This window comes from Tupaia chinensis, unplaced genomic scaffold, assembly GCF_000334495.1.
Source record: "Tupaia chinensis unplaced genomic scaffold, TupChi_1.0 Scaffold000708_1, whole genome shotgun sequence".
NCBI classification, from domain to species: Eukaryota; Metazoa; Chordata; class Mammalia; order Scandentia; family Tupaiidae; genus Tupaia; species Tupaia belangeri.
The window spans coordinates 1075879-1094150 of record NW_006160231.1 but is presented as its reverse complement, the minus strand read 5'-3'; positions in this window follow the sequence as shown (position 1 = coordinate 1094150).

Genomic DNA, 18272 nt, shown 5'->3' with positions numbered 1-18272 from the left:
GTCCCTCTCTGGTTTAATTTAAATAGATAAATAAAGTGAAATAAAATAATTCTTAAAAAATTTTTCAATAAGTTCTACTTTAAAAAAAATGAGCATCCAATACCGACAGTGAATTCTAACCCCCACTATGGATTTGGGTGATAATGATGTAATGACGTGTCAGTGTAGGTTCATCAGCTGTCACGGATGAACTGTTCTGGTCTGGAATGTTGATGGTATAATGTGTGGGGGCATGGGACATATGGGACATGTCTGTATCTTTCTATCAATTTTGCTGTGAACCTAAAGCTGCTCTGAAGAGTAAAGTCTAGAGGCCGGCAGGTGGCATGGCAGATAAGGTGCTGGACTACCACATGGCCAATCACAGTTCAAGTCTCAGACCTGGAGACTTGCTTTCTCAATTTCCCTTTCTCTCTCTCTGTGTGTGTCTCTCTCTAATCAAATTAAAAGGTAATAATAAATAAAATAAAATAAATAATTATTTTTAAAAATAAAGTCTATTAAAATAAGAAAACAAAAACCTGGTCTTAAGTGAGTCAAAACATCCAAACAGGCTGAAGACAAGCAAAATGAATTATCTATAGGTTACTGAAGTTAGTCCAGGTGTCATTCTTAGATTTCCTGTGCCTGGAATGTTCTTCCCTCAAGGTAACTAGATAGCTCACTCCCTCACCTTCTTCGAGGCATTGCTCAAATGTCACTGCATTAATCAGGGCAAAACAACAAGGAATGTGGGGCGGAAGTACTCTCCTTCATCCAAGTTTCAGAGACCCAAGTTCTTTCCATCTGGTGACACTCATCTGAACACATGGCCTTTAAGTTCTCCAAGGCAGAAGAGAAGGAGGGAGAAAGCCCACTGGCTCTGAAGTGCCTTGGCCTGAAAGCGATGTTCCCCTTCTGCTCACAGTCCATTGGCCAGCACCAGCCACCTGGCCGTGCTTTACTACAGGGGAGGCCAGGACGTGCCCAGGAACCCAGAATAAGGAGCTTCAACTGCTTCTTCCAGACACCGCGGTGAAGTCCTCCCTGACCACCCTTCAGCACTCCCTACCTTTCTACTCTTTATTTTTCTCTACGATACTTAGCACCATCCAACATACTATAGATGATGTTTATTTATTTGTTAAGCTTCTGCCTACCCCACTAGTACGTAAGAACCATGAGAATAGAGACTTTTGTCTATTTCGTTTATGGTCGTGCCTGGTTCATAGTAGCAACGCCACACATTTTCATTAAATAAATGAATGAATTCTGCAATGACCATCTCTACTTGTGTGTGGAAGAGGTGTCATATGCACGGACCTGAGAATGCTTCCCAAAATATGGGTCAAGGAATAAGTATGCTCCTTATAGCACACCTCAGCATTTAATGAGTACCTACTGTGTACTGGGAACTTGGATATGAATGAGAAATAGTCTCTGATCTCTAGCCAGGGAGACAACATTTTAAAATGAAATATTTATTAGGCCCACATAGAAATGAATTACAGGAGCTCAAAAGGCCAAATTTTTTCTGACCTTTAACAAGAACCATATTTTATATCCAAACATGACTTAAATAGCAACAAATGGGGGACAGTGAGGAGACTCCAGAATAATAAATTGTTTCCCAAAGTCATAAAAGAAATAAGACCTGTGTTCTCTACCATTTTGTGTTCTTGACAACAGGCTACATTTCACTTTTCATCCTCCCATTCATTCTCGTGCCTTCCCTCATCCCTCTTCCCTTCAACCTTAGAGTAAGTAGCAGCCTATGGGCACCTACTTGAGAGAAACCTGGAGGACCTCACTATTCCAAAACGTTTCTCGGTCTGGCCTTGTTGCACAGTGGTTGAGCCTGTACACTGGGAGCTGGACCCCATGTGGCTGACCACAGTTCGAATCTCAGTCTGGCATCTTAACAAACATGCTGGGCACATGTGCACACCTGCTCAGCATCCTGATAGGAAGGAGAAATGATGGGAGGGGATTACAGCATGACCACACCCAACTTGGGGCGAGGGGGGGCTTTTCCTTTCTCTCTCCTGCTCTCTTTCTTTCTCTGGTGAGTGCACATGCCTTCTGGCAAAACAAACAAAGAAAACATTTCTGATAGTTTCGTAATCCCATAAATATTATCATTTGAAATCTGCTTGGAATATTTTGTCTTGGGACCAGTAGTTGGCGTAATGGTTACATCGCTGGACTCCCACGTAGTCAACCACAGTTTGATTCCCAAACCCGGTGGCTTAAAACTCACACCAGTGCATGTGTGTGCATGCCCAAGATCCTGAGAGAAGAATGGAGGAGAAGGGATTGAGGCATGGCCATCCCCCCTTGGGGGTGATTTCTCGCATTCTGTCTCTCTCTGTCTCTCTGGCAAGGGCACATGCCCAATAGCAAAAATCTCTCTCTAAAAAAGAAAAAAAATATTTTGTCTTCCAGCTCCATCCCTGCCACCCTCCTATACTCTTACAAGCAAGTAAGCACAGCATGTATCAGCCTTCTAAACTGAGAGCTGCCATCATGGGCGCCCCAGTGGAATTCAGTGGCACACAAGGGTGGTGATCTGGGGTATAAAGGGGATTCTGGGCAGGCTCTGAAGAGATTGGGCATCAGACAAGGAAAAGGCCAGGGAAGAGTAAAGAAGGTGCAGAAACAGCAGGGGCATCAAAGGTAACTGTGACCTATTTCACCACTTTGTCTGGAGTTAGCCTTCTGACATAAAAGGACACACACAACTTTTTCACACAGAGAAGGAAGAGTTGAGGTCAGCTGAGAATGGAAGCGTGAGAATGGGACATTGACAATAAGAGTAGAGTTCCACTGTGCCAGGACCCAGATTCCTCTGTCTCATTGTTCCTCCGCGTAGGGACTCAACTTCCAAGTCTGTGCCGTGGTCCAGCAAAGATGCCTGTTCCAATCATCACATCCACTTCCCAATTAGTAAGGAAGAGAAAAAGAAGAAAGAAGGCATATTAGTTATTTACTGTTGCATACCCCAGAAGTTAAAGACTTAAAGTAATAAATAATACATCACTGTAGGTCAGCAATCCAGATGTGGCTAGCTGGGTCCTCTTGGCTCAGTGTCTCTCACACGTCTGCCACCAAGATGTGAGCCCAAGCTGCAGACATCTCAAGGCTCAAATTGGGAAGGTCTGGCTCCAGGATCATGCACACGCTATTGGCGAGGTTCTGGTTGCCACAGGCTGTTGGACTGAGGGCCTCGGCTCCACACTGGTTCTTGGCCAGAGGTGCCTTTAATTCCTTGTCACGTGGGCTTCTCCATAAGGCAGTTCACGACATGGTGTCTTGCTTCATCCAAGCAAGCAAGAGAGAAGAGCCAGCTAGAATGCAAGCGAGATGGGAGTCATAGTCTTTTGTACGCTGATCCTGGGAGTGACTTCCCATGGTTTCATGCCACGTTCTCTGCGTCAGCAGCACTAGCTCCATTTCATACTCAGGGTGAGAGATTACACAGCAGTATGAAGCCCAGGAAGCAGGCTCACTCAGAGCTACTTTAGAAGTTTCCGGTGAAGAAAGATATGCCTACTCTCTTTAAAGACTCTTTCCTGAAATTGTACACTCCAGTCCTGCTTACTTATAATTGACCCACATCTAGCTGCAAGGGATGCTGGAAATGTAGTCTATTCTGGTGACCATCGTCCAGCTAGTAATCAAATAGAGGGATTCAGCCCTGAAAAAGTACAGAATTCTGGACAGCAGAAGCCTTGGGTGCTCTGTGTGCCTCCAGCCCTGGGCATTGAGAAGGAAGGAAAACAGGCTGGGAGGAGGCATAGAATCTGAGTTCAGATTCTGCCCTCGCCAACCCTAAGCGGAGTAAATCCTTGAACTGCGGTCCCATTTGTATGTTCCAACTAAATTAAACGACCTACATCAAACATCTTACACTTGGTGGGTTTTCCGTAAATATCTGTTCAATCTGTTTTAGAAGTTACTTATTATCCCAGAGACTTAAACCTGGCTGTAACAGCCCAAAGCTTGCCATGTGACTTCGTGTCATTCACCAAAACTCTTTGGGCACCAGCTTCCTGTTAATAAAAGCCAGTACGTCCATTTGCCCTACTTACCTTATTAGGTTGCTGGAAGCATAATGGTAAAGCAAGTTTTTTAAATGTGGTTTTCCAGGTAAACGCAATACGGCATTAGTGGCCACCAGGTGGCAGTGGGAGGCAGTGGGCTTGGGTTATGGCCCATGGCCACCAGATGGTGCTGGCATTCAGCAGATAACACCTGGCTTTGCGGAGAGCCTTTTAAAGAGGCTCTAACACTCTTGGAGATGGCTAATGTCAGGGCTCGGCCCATAGAAGAGAGCCACGAGGCCCAGGGGTGGAGGCATGGCGGGTGAGGATGGGTGTTCCACACAGCAGTGAAGGCCACAGCCCAGGGTGGTTCTTATCCCTACATAGTAATTACAGTCTCACATTCTCTCCAGACTTGCATCGGAGACCAGAATGGTCTTCTTCTTGTGGTAGATTTGCCGAATTTTATTTATTTATTTATTTATTTATTTAGAGAGGTTTTTGCTATAGGGCACGTGTGCTCGCCAGACAGACAGAGAGAGACAGAGAGACAGAAAGTGACAAATCATCCCCCAGGGAGGGTGGCCATGCTGCAATCCCTTCTCCTCCATTCTCCTCTCTGGCCTTGGGCACACACACACACACACACACACCCCTAGCGTGAATTTAAGCCACTGGGTCCAGGACTCGAACCGCTGTTGACTACATGGGAGTCCAGCGACATAGCCATTACGCTACTGCTGGTCCCAGATTTGCTGAATTTGAAAAGCCTGAAAAATGTTGACAAATACCATCTGGTTCGCTGGCTGTGTAGCCTAGTGGTTAAGAACATGGTTCTTAGAGTCAGACAAGACTTAGTTTGTGTTTCTATTACAAGCTCCTCACCTACAAAGTGAGGATAATAACTTCTCCCTCACAGGATTGCTACGAAGGTTAATGAAATAAGATAAACAGGGAACGGCGATCAGTATTAGTATGTATAAAGCGTCTTACATCCTTCTGAGCAGTTTACATGTATCTAATTCATCTAATTCTCACCAAACCTTATGTGCTAAATTTATGAAGTCTTTTTTTTTAAATTTTTGCCAGAGGGCATGCACACTCACTGCAAAGAGATGGTGGGGTGGGGGGGGAGTAAGGACACACCCTCCATGGAGCATGGTCACGCCTCAATCCCTTCTTCTTCATCTCTCCCTCCATTTTGAACTTTGGGCATGCATGCACACATGCCCAGCATGTTTTTTAAGCCACCAGATCAGGGACTTGACCACATGGTCAGCCACGTGGGAGCCAGAAGCCTTAAACATCAAGTCATGGGCTTGCCCAATATGAAGCTCATCTTTTAAAATTTAAATTTATTTATTTATTTTAATTTAACCAGAGGGGAACAGAACGAGAGAGAGAGAGAGAGAGAGAGAGAGGACAAGAGAGAGAAAGTGAGAAAGCAAACCACCAGGTCCGGGACTCAAACCAAGGTCAGCCATGTGGGGATCCAGTGCCCTTAACCACCATGCCACCTGCCGGCCCCGTATGAAGCTCATTCTACAGGGGAGGAAACTGAAGCAGTGGAACTTGCCCACACTTGTAGCTAGAAAGGAGAGGACCCAGGATTTGAACCTGTCTTCAGAGCCCATGCTCTTAGCCATACTTCCTACTCACTGTTTGGCTGAGAGTAAATGCCCATACATGACAGATATGGATCCACAAGGGCCTCGCTGAGGATTCCAGCTTTGGGATGAGGGTTTGTAATGGGTAAGACAGCCACACTGCAGCTACATGTTCAGAGTGGCGGGAGTAGCACAAAGTGGAAGAAAAGCGTGAAGGACACAAGCTAATAAAAGGGTAACGCATGACATATAAAAAGTAAACAAACAAACAAAAACAGAAATGAAGCAGCTGGGATAAAAACCAGAGACCTTCGAGAGACCAGTGCTTGAATTCTGACCCTGTCTTTCGCTGACTGTGAGACCTTGGCAAGCTGTCTAACATCTCAGAGCATCAGGTTTCTCATCTGCAAATTGAAGCTAACCTTTACCTTGCCTGAGTGCTATAGGCCAGTGTGGTTAAAATGCATGTACACAGGAGGCCAGATATTTACTTATTATAGTTCTTATTATTGTACCACACATATGTATGCATATTTGTGTGTGTGTGTGCTGGGTGGCGGGGAGGGAGGGAGTTGGAGTCAGACATTGCCCGTTGGTAAAGAGAGCTAGATTCGACACAGCAAACCCCACAGTTAGAGTCCCAGACCCGGAGGCTTGAGAAACATGCTAGGTGTGTGTGCATGCATGCCAAAATCCCAAAAGGAAGGAGAAATGGAGATGGGATTGCGACATGACTAAGCCCCATGAGGCATGCTTTCTTCTTTTCCTCTCTTTCTCTGCCTCTCTGTCTCTCCCTGGCAAGTGCACATGCCCTCTGGCAAATGAATTTTTTAAAAAATGACTGGTTGAGAGGCATAAATAAAGGTAAGCTATTGTTTCTTCTCTCGAAGAACTTGCGTTGCAGAAGTGGTAGATGGAAGTACAGTTTGATAGGTGCCTTGGGAGAGGTGACACGTACGACAGCAGGGGCAGGCAAGGCTGTTGTCGCGCAGTGACAACTGAAGAGGCTTTCACAGATATGCTCTTTAAGATCCCCCTGGAAGAATGGAAAGGAGATGAGAACATTCCGTAAACTTTATCAACAGAAGTAAGGATGCCAGAAAGAGCTGAGTTTGCCTGGGGAATAGTGAGCAGTCCAGACTGGAAATGTGAGTCAGGCTTAAGAGTGTGGCAGCGAGAACAGGAAGAGTTTCCAGTTAGACTTGGCACATTAAACACATGCATTTGTCTGTTCTAAAATGACAGCAAAGTAATAAAGTCCGAACCCACAAAGGCAGTAAGAACAAAAGAAGAGACAACAGCTGGGGACTCTGGAACGGTTTTGGAAGAACAGCAGTTGGATGAGTTTGAACTAACTTCACAAGAGAAAGTCGCCAGCAGGGCGGGTTGTAGGCTGGGGGAGCTTTCAGAAAGAAAAAGAAGTAGCATGTAAAAACAAAAAGCAACAGAAATTTAGAAAATATAGGTACTGGGGCCAGCAGGTGGTGAGGTGGTTAAGGTGCTGGACTCCCACATAGCCAACTGCAGTTCGAGTCCTGGGCCCAGTGGCTTGAATATCATGGTGGGCATGGGTGCATGCCCAAAATCCTGAGAGGAGAATGGAGGAAAAGGGATTGCCGTGTGGTCATTCTCTTGGCTGGTGATTTCTCACTTTCCCTCTCACTGTCTCTGCCTGGCGGGTACACACGCCCTATGGCAAAAACCTTATTTAAAAAAGAAAAGAAAAGAAAATAGAGGTACCAGCAACTCTGAGAGGAGCTAATGGGGTGTGTTGGGCTGAAAACACTCAGATGAGTAGGAAGTCTGCAGCTTCCTTCTAGGCCTCCTACTCAGACGACTTTCTCCATCCCCCAAACACACGGAGTTGACTCTCTGGAGAAATTGAAGGACGAAGACTTGGTACTTGGGAAAGACACCAGGCATAGCAGGTGAAAGGGAAGAAGCACCACACTTAAAACAGGGAATACATAAAAGTCTCCATCCTGGGATCAGTCAGGTGGCATGGCAGTTAAGGCCAACTGTGTGGTTCAAGTCCTGGACACGGTGGCTTGAAAAACATACCAGGAGCATGGGTGCAGTGGCCCAAATCCCAAGAGGAGAATGGAGGAGAAGGGACTGTGGCATGGTCATCCTCCCTAGGGGCTGCTTTCTTACTTTCCTTCTCTCTCTCTCTCTCTCTCTCTCTCTCTCTCTTCTCCAGAGAGCTTATGTACACACACACACACACACACACACACACACACAAAGCCCCAGTCCTGAACACTTTGATTACCCAGCCCTTCTCCCCCTGGACTCCCTGAATGCTAGAAGCCTGAAGTACACTCAAGAGAAAAGTGGTGAGGAAGTCCTTGCTAGGTAAACTACCCCAAGAGAAAGACCTACTGATACCAACATTGGTGGAGAAGTCCCCAGTAAAAAGTTACCTTCCTACCTGATAACCCTAAAGTGAGGCCCACTCAACCAGCCCTGCCCCTGTATATAGATATTTCAATGAACTTTACAGTGGCTCATTCTTTTTTTTTTTTTTCCTAAGGGAGATTTTTGTTATAGGACATGTATAGTTGCCAGAGAGACAAAGAAACACAAATCGAGAAATCACACCTCTGGGGGATGGCCACACTGCAATCCCTTCTTCTCCATTCTCCTTTTGGGATTTTGGGCACACACACACATGCATGTCCAGTGTGAAGCCACCAGGTCTGGCACTTGAACCATGGTTGGCCATGTGGGAGTCCAGTGATGTAACCACTATGCAATCTGCTGGTCACCTCGGTGTCTCATTCTTAAATATGAATGGATAGTGAGGAAAGGAAGAGAGGGTCTAAAGCAAAGATCCAATAGAAAAAGGAGGAGGAGGAGGAAAAAAGGAAGGGAAGAAAGAAGAAGAAAATAACTGAGGAGAACCAGGACAATTAAGAGAGGAAAAAATAAATTTAAACAGTGTAATTAATATCCTCAAAAGACTTAGACACCATTGTACCATAAAACAGGGTCATGGTCTATAGAAAACAAAAACAAAAACAAAACCTCTGGAGAGTAAGAAGGGACTCTTGAAAATCAAGATAGCTAAAATTTTAACATTGTATAGGTCTGGAAGGAAATAAAATGAGGAAATCTAAAAGTGAAACAAAGACAAAATACTGATATGAGAGGAAAGATAAAAACATTAAAGATGATTTCATTAGACTCAATACCAGAATAACAGGAATTCTGCAAGTGTAAACTGAGAAAAGCTTGGAGGATAATTGCCAAAGAAGTAATTAAACATTTTTTTCTGGGATAGTAAGAGAAAAAAAAAAATTCTTATTAAGGTACATCATTGCAATATTTCAGACATCAAAAATAAAGAGCAGATCCTCAAACCTAGAGAGAAAAATTGGGTCACCTACAAAGAACTGAGATTCAGAATGCATTGGGAGAAGATGCTCGACTGGCATAGGGGGTGTTACTGGGAGGACAAAAATGGTCTAAAACTGGTTTGTGGTAACGGTTATACGACTTGATGAATTTAGTAAAATCATTGAATTGTGCACTTGAAATGGGTGAGTTGTATAAATCCAAAAGTATACCTAGTAACACTGTAAAGAAAAAAAAAAGGATTCATTTAAAAAAACTGTAAAATTAAATATATAAAGTATTTCAAATACAAACCTTTATATGGATATTATAAAATAGCGAGCAAAGCAATATATGTGTAAATATTAAATATATCATTCAAATAAATTACTACATAAAGTAAAACAAGAGCAATACTGGAAGCTGGGAGACCATAGAGCAATTTCCTCCAGTTCTAAGAAACAAGTATTTCTCATCTGGAATTCTCTAGTCAGTCAAGCTGTCAATAAAACATGAACACGCTTACTTTCAGACGTGCCAGGTTTCAAAACACTTGTCTCTGATTCTCATAAAGCTACTATAGGATGCAATGAGGACATAAACCAAGAAAGAAGACAAGAGTCCCAGGGAAAGGGGGAATCTAGTACAGTAGAGAGACAAAAGAACTTTCTAGAATGATGATGAAAGAAGCCCCATGATCATAGTTGTGCAAAAACCAGAAAAGCAACCAGTCAAGACTGGAGTAGGAAAAAAAGGCTTCAGGTGTGATATTTCCAATGAAATACCTGATTTGTTTTACTATTTTGAGAAAGCTCTACTCTATAAGAAAGTTTGGGGATGAATTAGTGATGAGTAAACAGAAAACTAAACGAAGAGAAAAATGAAGCTATTGCTAACTCTAAGGAGAACATGTGCTTCGAAACGAGAAATGTAATCATAGTTTATTACGTTGCTGCGCGGTGAGCAATATTTACATAGTCATAAGAATATAAACATTGAATGTTGATTTAACCAAAAACCATGCTACACTGATATTGAGAGAATGTAATGGGTAGTGTGTGTGTGCGCGCACACGCGCGTGCACGTGTGAGTGTGCTGGGGAAAAGTACAGTCTCATCTTCTTATAAGGAAGTTACCTTAAGTTTAGATTTCCCCAGAAGCGGACCCTGAGGCAAGGATTTACTAGCAAGTAGTTTATTTGGGATCATAGGAAACAGAAGACAACCAATAAAGTGTGATGAAGCCACACACAGCTGGGGATCATAAGAGCTTACTCTTATGGAAAAACTCTGGGATGTGGGGCAAAACACATGCTTCAGAATTATCTCGCCTGAGAGGGAGGGAGCTGAGGCATCTAGAAGCCACCTCTTGAGTGTCATTAGTTGAGGACTGCTGGGGGTGGGAGTAGTGGCATATTAGAATTCAAACACCTCCAATTTGCTGTAGGCAAGGGCAAACCCCCAAAGCTTTCAGGCACAGAGAGGCAGCCCCTGGCAGTGGCAGTGAAGAAGACAACTGCATGGAAATGTCTAAGGGGTACAGATCAGGTGCTCACTGCATCTTCAGTAGAGGTCAATAGATAATGCCAAGAAAGGAGAAAATCTAAAATTACAATATAAGCTTTTGCTTCCATTAGAAGAATGAAGGGAAATACCTGAAGAAACAGCAAAAATTATTGCAAGCAATTATCTCTGAGGAGTGAGAATCAGAGGCAGAAAGAAATGAAGCAGAGAGTAATTTATTTTTCATTATAAACTTAGTAAGACAATTTGGTTTTTAAACAGTGTATATGTATTATTTCCATTAAAATTAAAATTGTATTTACAAAAGTAATGAGCAGAGCAGTGCAAAGGAAGATGGGGTCATGACCTCAGTGGGGCTGGCCCCATAAGGTAGTAGTTAAAGGAGCCAGATCCAGCATGGCTGACCACAGTTCACAGTTTGTTGAGAAGCACACTGGGCATTTTGTGCATACTCAAAATTCCAACAGGATGGAGAAATGGAAAAAAAGGGATTACAGAATGATTGCCCCCCATGGGGGTTGCTTCCTCCCCTTCCTTCCCCTGTACTGGACTCCTTTCCACCCCTGCCACTGAGTGCTTGCATCTTCTGGCAATTAAAAGAAAAATGATCTGGCCTGTAGGTGGCAGGGTGGTTAAGGTGCTGGAGTCCCACATGGCCAATGTGATTTGAATCCCAGAATGGATGGCTTGAAAATTATGCCAGGTGGGACCAGCAGTTGGTATAATGTCTATGTCACTGGACTCCCATGTAGTCGACCGTGGTTCAAGCCCTGGACCCAGTGGCTTAAACTCGCGCTGAGCACATGTGTGTGCATGCCCAAGATCGCCAGAGGAGAATGGAGGAGAAGGGATTGCGGTGTGGCCATTCCCCCAGGAGGTGATTTCTTACTTTCTGTCTCTGTCTCTCTCTCTTTCTGGTAAGCACACACGTCCTACGGCAAAAACCTCTCCAAGAAAAAAGAAAGAAAAGAAAATCATGCCAGGTGCATGTACATACATGTACAATATCTCAAGAGGAGAATGAAGAAGGATTGTAGTATGACCATTCCCCCTGAGGGCTGATTTCTCACTTTCTCACTGTCTCTGTGTCTGGCAAATGCATGCACCCAATGACAACAACCTAAAAAAAAGGGGGGGGGGAAGAAAAATTATGTCAGAGTAGAACACAAGCTGTGGAAGACCCAACTCTAGTTTTAGACCTGACTTCAAAACTTATCTTCAGGGCCAGCGGGTGGCGGGATGGTTCAGGCGCTGGACACTACCACATGGCTGACCATGGTTTGAGTCTCCTGGTGACTTGCTTTCTTACTTCCTCTCTCTCTCTCTCTCTCTCTGTCCCTCTTTGATCAAATTAAAAATAAGTAAATATATAAACAAATAAATAAAGTAGAACACAACCAATTATTAAAATAATTCTAAATAATTAAAATAATTCTAAAAAAAAAAAAAAAAACCTGACCTTCATTGGGGTTTCCAATAGCAACTGGCATGGCAGGTGGATGGCCATGGGAGGCACCCTGTCCAGGGACGGGGTATGGGCTAAAAGACTCCAGATTGGTGGTGCCACTGACAGGCACGGGAGGTCCTGAAGGAGAGCTGGGTTAAAGGAGAAGGTCGCAAGGTCAACAGGGACTTGTGGAAGTGGCGGATAATGAGGACACTTGAGGGGAGCCCAGTGGGCAGTTCAGGAGAGGGATTAGGGTCTCCAGGAATTTCTGAAATTGTCTTCAAGGAGGTACTTGCAGATGGTGTGGGAACCCTGGGAGATCACCGGTCAGACAGGCAAGTGAGAAAATTCAGGGGCAGAACCTTGACACATTTGAGGGTGAGACAGAGGAGACAGAGAGTAGATAAGAAGACTGGCGATAGAAGTGTGAAGAGAAGTGTGAGGTCAGGGATCAGATTTCAAGAGCAGCGATTATGATCACAGGTCCCAGGCTGCCACTCTGTCAAGGAGGTGCAAACAAAAGCCCTTGCAGTGGGCCTGCTCTGTGAGCTGATGGAAACCCTCTGCTCAGGGAGGCAGGACACCTAACTTCCAGCCTTTTCATCTCTTACCCTCCGCAAGTTTTTATCTCTCTGGACTCCAGTCCCCTCAGTTCCCACATCAGCACAATTGAACGGATAATCATAGTCAACTTATATTATACTTGAGAAACAAGTATTTTCAGACCGCTTGGCAAACTCACTTCCATGAGCCCTTCGAGTCTGCGGGGGGTCCTCCCACCTCACTCCAGCACCCCCTCCTTCAGGCTTCCTTCCACACCTCCGAGGCCCTCTCCCAGCATGGTGGTCTGCATGCCTTCTAATTGGGCGAGCCTATACTATATGGGCTATTAAACATTTTGACTACCACCTCCGCTAATAATACCTTCCCTGCCTACCTACCAGTAACCTGGTAAAGATGAAACGAAACAGCAGATGTGAAAGGACTTTACAAAGGCTCCAAGGACTGGCACGGATTGGGTAAAATATTGTTTTAACATCAAAATGCAAAAGTAGTGCTGCAGAGAGACATGGTCACTGAGGGCAGGGACACAGAGCTGTGATTGATTGCAGGGCTGGGGACAGAGTGAGGGGGAGGGCAGAGGGAGGACAGCAGAGCAGAGCAGAGAAGGGAGGGAGGAGAGGCTGTGATGGGCTGCTTGTGCAGCCTCCATCCCCAAGTCACCACGATGCTGTATGTACGTAGGCCAGAGGGGATCAGGGTCTCCTACCCTGTCCAAACCCATAGCCAAATCCAGCTCACTCCACATGCTGGACTTTTGCTCTTGTCACCAGACTGCGTGTGTGTGTGTTGGGGCAGCAGGTGGACAGAGGCAAGGCATGTAAGTCCTTATGCATAGGACTTATGTGCAAGCATGTCCTGGTTCAAGCAGCTTGAGGTCGCCTGTGTTATTGATAAAAGTCCCAGGGTAGCAGGGGCCACAGTACTTGGGGTTTGTGCTGCCTCTCAGAGGTCTGACACTCAGAACCAATCCCATGTGGGGTCTCGCCCTCGTTATAGTGTCCTCCAATTTCACGTGTTGGAATTTCGTCGTGCAACAGTATTAAGAGAAAACCTAATCCAACCATGGGAGTAAGGGATGGAGCCTTCGGGACGTGACTGAGATGAGGCCCTCATGGCTGGGTACTCGTGGGTTTATAAGGAGACGCAGACCCGTACCCTCTGCCCTCCACCACGTTGTGATGCAGTGGGAGGACTCTCACCAGAGGCCAGCCCCATGCTCCCGGACTTCTCAGCTTCCAGACCATGAGCTAAAGCAACGTCTGCTCTCTTAAATGATCCAGACTCAAGTATTTCTGTTATTAGCAACAGAACAGACTAGAACACCTCTCTTCTCCATAGGATGTCTACAGTCTACACCTGTGTTCAAACACAGTCCTTCATTTGATGTTCACAACCACTCTGCAAATTAGATCGTGTTATTTCTGTCTTGCAATTGAAAAATCTGAGACTCAAAGGAATCAAATGACTTATCAAAGAGACACAGAGGGCAAACAGCAAAGCCAGGACTTGGACTCAGGTTCATGTGTGTCTCCTTCTTTACTAAACAGACCAGACAGAACCTAGTGGAGAGACGAGGGTAGGCGAGTCTGAGAAGGAGGGCCACTCATTCTTCTATCGGAATGCAGGCTCTCTACCTCCACGTGCTGTGCCCATGGCACCCACTCTCCTGCAACTAGTGCTGCTGCTTCTGCCAAAAGAGGCGGTCTCTGAAACTCGCCGGTCCCCTGTGCCTAACAATTTCATCTGTCCTACATTTTGCTCTCACGTGATCATGCACTTCTCTGTTTAACAACCACAAAGACTCCTGAACACCTTCAGGACAAAAATGTAACCCCTCTGCATGGCACACCGGGCTCTTCAAAGCCTGGTCTGAGCACGTAGCCCAGGGGTTGCGACTCCACGTCCACAGGGCTCAGATAGGCTAGTTGAATAAGTGGGTGAAAGCAGCAGGGGCTGGAGAGGAAGGGGTTGCAGCAGCCAGGGAGCACAGGCTTGCTGGAGGGCGAGCAGCCTCTCAGCTCTCAGTAGGCGTGGCCACACAGGGACAGGAGCCCAGGGTTATTTGGGCCTTATCTTCTGGTTTTTCAAGAAAAGCTGGAAGTCCAGAGTCTTTTGTGAAACCACTCCATTTTCAAACCCGGAAACTTAAATATATTTATTTACAAGAATACATCTTATTGCACTTTACAAACAGAAACATCTGTGGCAACCCGACATCTATCATAGCTAGTCCATTGGTGCCGTTTTCTTTCTTTCTTTCTTTCTTTCTTTCTTTCTTTCTTTCTTTCTTTCTTTCTTTCTTTCTTTCTTTCTTTCTTTCTTTCTTTCTTTTTTTGTTTTGGAGAAGTTTTTGCTATAGAGTGTGGCGTTTGCCAGAAAGACAGAGAGAGACAGAGAGACAGAAAGCGAGAAATCACCCCCCAGGGGGGATGGCCACGCCGCAATCCCTTCTCCTCCATTCTCCTCTCTGGACCTTGGGCACACACGCACACGTGCCCGGCGTGAGTTTAAGCCACCGGGTCTGGGACTTGAACCATAGTTGACTATGTGGGAGTCCAGCGATGTAGCCATTACGCCAGCTGCTGGTCCCGGTGCCATTTTCTCAACAGCAGGCATTCACTTCATGTCGGTGTCACGTTTTGCTAATTCTCCCAATATTTCATACTCGGTCATGATTATTATGTCTGTCGTGGTGATCTGTGATCAGTGATCCTTGATGTTACTGTTGTAATTGTTTTCGGGTGTCACAAACCACAGTCGGAGGAGACGCTAAAGGTAATGAATGTGCTCTGGCTGCTCCTCAACTGCCCATTCCCATCTCCGCTCCTCCCTCCCTATTCCCTGAGACACTGAAGTATTGAAATTAAGTCAACGAATTCCCTGACAATGACTTCTAAGTGTGAAGTAAAAGGAAAAGCCATGCATCTCCCACTTTAAATCACAAGCCAGAAATGATTACGCTTAGTGAAGAGGGAGATCAAAAGCCAAGATAGGCGGAAAGTTAGGCCTCTTATTCCAGAAGGTGGTCACATTGGGACTGCAAACGAAGAGTTCTTGGAGGAAATTAAAAGTGCTACTCCAGTGAACCCCCAAATGATAAAAAAGCAAAACCACCTCATTGCTGATACAAAGTGTTAAGGGTTTGGGTAGCAGACCAACCAGCCACAACATTCACGTTAATGAAAAGCCTAATCCAGAGCAAAGCCCTAAGTCCCTTCAGTCCTCTAAAGGCTGACAGAGGTGAGAAAGCTGCAGAAGAAAAGATTCAAGGGACCAGTAGTTGCAGTAATGGCTATGTTGCTGGACTCCCATGTAGTCGACCACAGTTCGAGTCCCAGACCCGGTGGTTTAAACTCACGCCGGGCGTGTGTGCCTGCATACCCAAGATCCCAAGAGGAGAATGGAGGAGAAGGAATTACAGTGTGGCCATCCCCAGTGGGAGGTGATTTCTCGTTTTCTCTCTGTCTCTCTCTGTCTTTCTGGCGAGTGCAAGCGCCCTATAGCAAAAACCTCTCAAAAAAAAAAAAAAAAAAAGAAAAGAAAAGAAAAGAAAGAAAAGTTTCAAGCTAGCAGTTGGTTCATGGAGTTTAAGGAATGATGGTGTCTCCAAAACATGGAAGAATAAGGTAAAACTGTAAGTGTGTGGCAGAAGCTGCAGCACATTATCTAAGATCACTGATGAAGGCGGCAACGCTAAACACCAGATTTCCAATGTAAATCAAGCAGTCTTCTATTGGAGGAAGACGCCATCCACATTCATAGAAGATAAGTCAGTGCTTGGCTACAAAGTTTCAAAGAACAGTTCGACTACTGGCCTGGGTGACTCAAAAAGCATGTTGAGTGCACGTGCATGTGTGCCCAGAATCCCAACAGGGTGGAGAAATGGAGGAGAGAGGATTGTGGCATGGCCACACAAGCCCAGCATTGGGGTTGCTTCCTTCCTCTCTCTTGCTTTCTTTCTGTCTCTCTCTGGCAAGCGTACATACCCTCTGGAAATGAAAGAAAGAAAGAAAGAAAGAAAGAAAGAAAGAGAGAGAGAGAGAGAGAGAGAGAGAGAGAGAGAGAGAGAGAGAGAGAGAGAGAGAGAGAGAGAGAGAGAGAGAGAGAGAGAGAGAGAGAGAGAGAGAGAGAGAGAGAGAGAGAGAGAGAGAGAGAGAGAAAGAAAGAAAGAAAGAAAGAAAGAAAGAAGAGAGAGGGAGGAAGGGAGGGAGGGAGGGAACAAGGGAGAGAGGAGGGGAGGAGGAATGGAGAAATTTTATAAGGCTATAGCTACTATGGGTAGTGCAGTCTATGCCTGATCTGGACAGAATCAAAGGAAAGCCTTCTGGAAAGGATTCACATTCTAGATATCATTAAGAATGTTTGGGGGATGGGGAGACCAGTAGATGGCCTAATGGTTACATTATTGGACTCCCACATAGTGGACTGCAGTTTGAGTCCCAGATCTGGTGGCTTCAAACTCACACCGTGTGTGTGTGTGTGTGTGTGTGTGCACTGCCCAAAATCCCAAGAGGAGAATGGAGGAGAAGAGATTGTGGAATAGCCATCCCCCCTGGGGAGTGATTTCTCGCTTTCTGTCTCTCTCTGTCTCTCAGACAAGTGTGCATGTTCAATAGCAAAAATCTCTAACACACACACACACACATCATTTGTGGGGGCCAGCAGCTGGTGTGGTGTGTTTAAGGCGCTGGACTTCTACACGGCCCACTACGGTTCAAGTCCTGGGCCTGGAGGCTTGCTATCTTGCTTTCTCATTTTCTCTTTCTGTCTCTCTGGTCAAATTAAAAAAATAATAATAACAAATAAAGTTAAAGAATTCTTTTTTTTTTTAAAGCATCTGCAATTCCTGAGAGGCGGTCAAAATATCAACACTAACAGGAGTTTGGAATAAGTTGATTCCAATCCTCATGGATGACTTTGAGAATTTAAAACTTCAGTGGAGGAAGTAACCGCAAATGTGAAAATAGCAAGAGAACTAGAATTAGAAGTGGAGCCTGGAAATGTAACTGAATTGCTGCAGTCCTATGATAAAACTTCAATGGATGAGGAGTTGCTTCTTACGGATGAGCAAAAAGAATGATTTCCTGAGATAGAATCTACTCCTGGTGAAGAGGCTGTGAACATTGTTGAAATGACTACAAAGGATTTCGAATATCACATATATTTAGTTGAGAAAACAGCAGCAGGGTTTGACTCCTATTTTGAAAGAAATTCTACTGTGGGTAAAATACTCCCAAGTAGCGTTGTATGCTACAGAGAAATCTTTCAAGAAAGAGTCCATCGATATAGCAAACGTCACCATCTTCTTTTAAGAAATTGCCAGAGTCACCCCAACCTTCGACTGCCACCATCCTGATCAGCCAACACACATTGATGTCAAGGAAAGAGGCCAGCAAAGAGATTATGATCCACTGAGGTTCAGATGGCTGTTAGCACTTTGTAGTAACAAATCATTTTTAACTGAGGCATGTACATTTTTATACATAGTGCTATTGCCCACTCAGTAGACCGCAGCATAGTGTAAACATAATTTCTATATTCACTAGAAAACCAAAATATCTGTGTTACTTTTATTTCAATATTTGGTTTATTGCAGTGGTCTGGAGCTGAACCCTATCTCTGAGGCATGCCTGTGTCTCATGTCTGCAGTTGAATTTGGAGAGAAGGCTGTTGTTTTGTGGTATTTATTTAAGTTTTGCTCAAGGGTGCAAGTGCTCCCTGAGAGTGGCAAAGAGAGAGAGAGAGAGAGAGAGAGAGAGAAAGTGTGAAATCA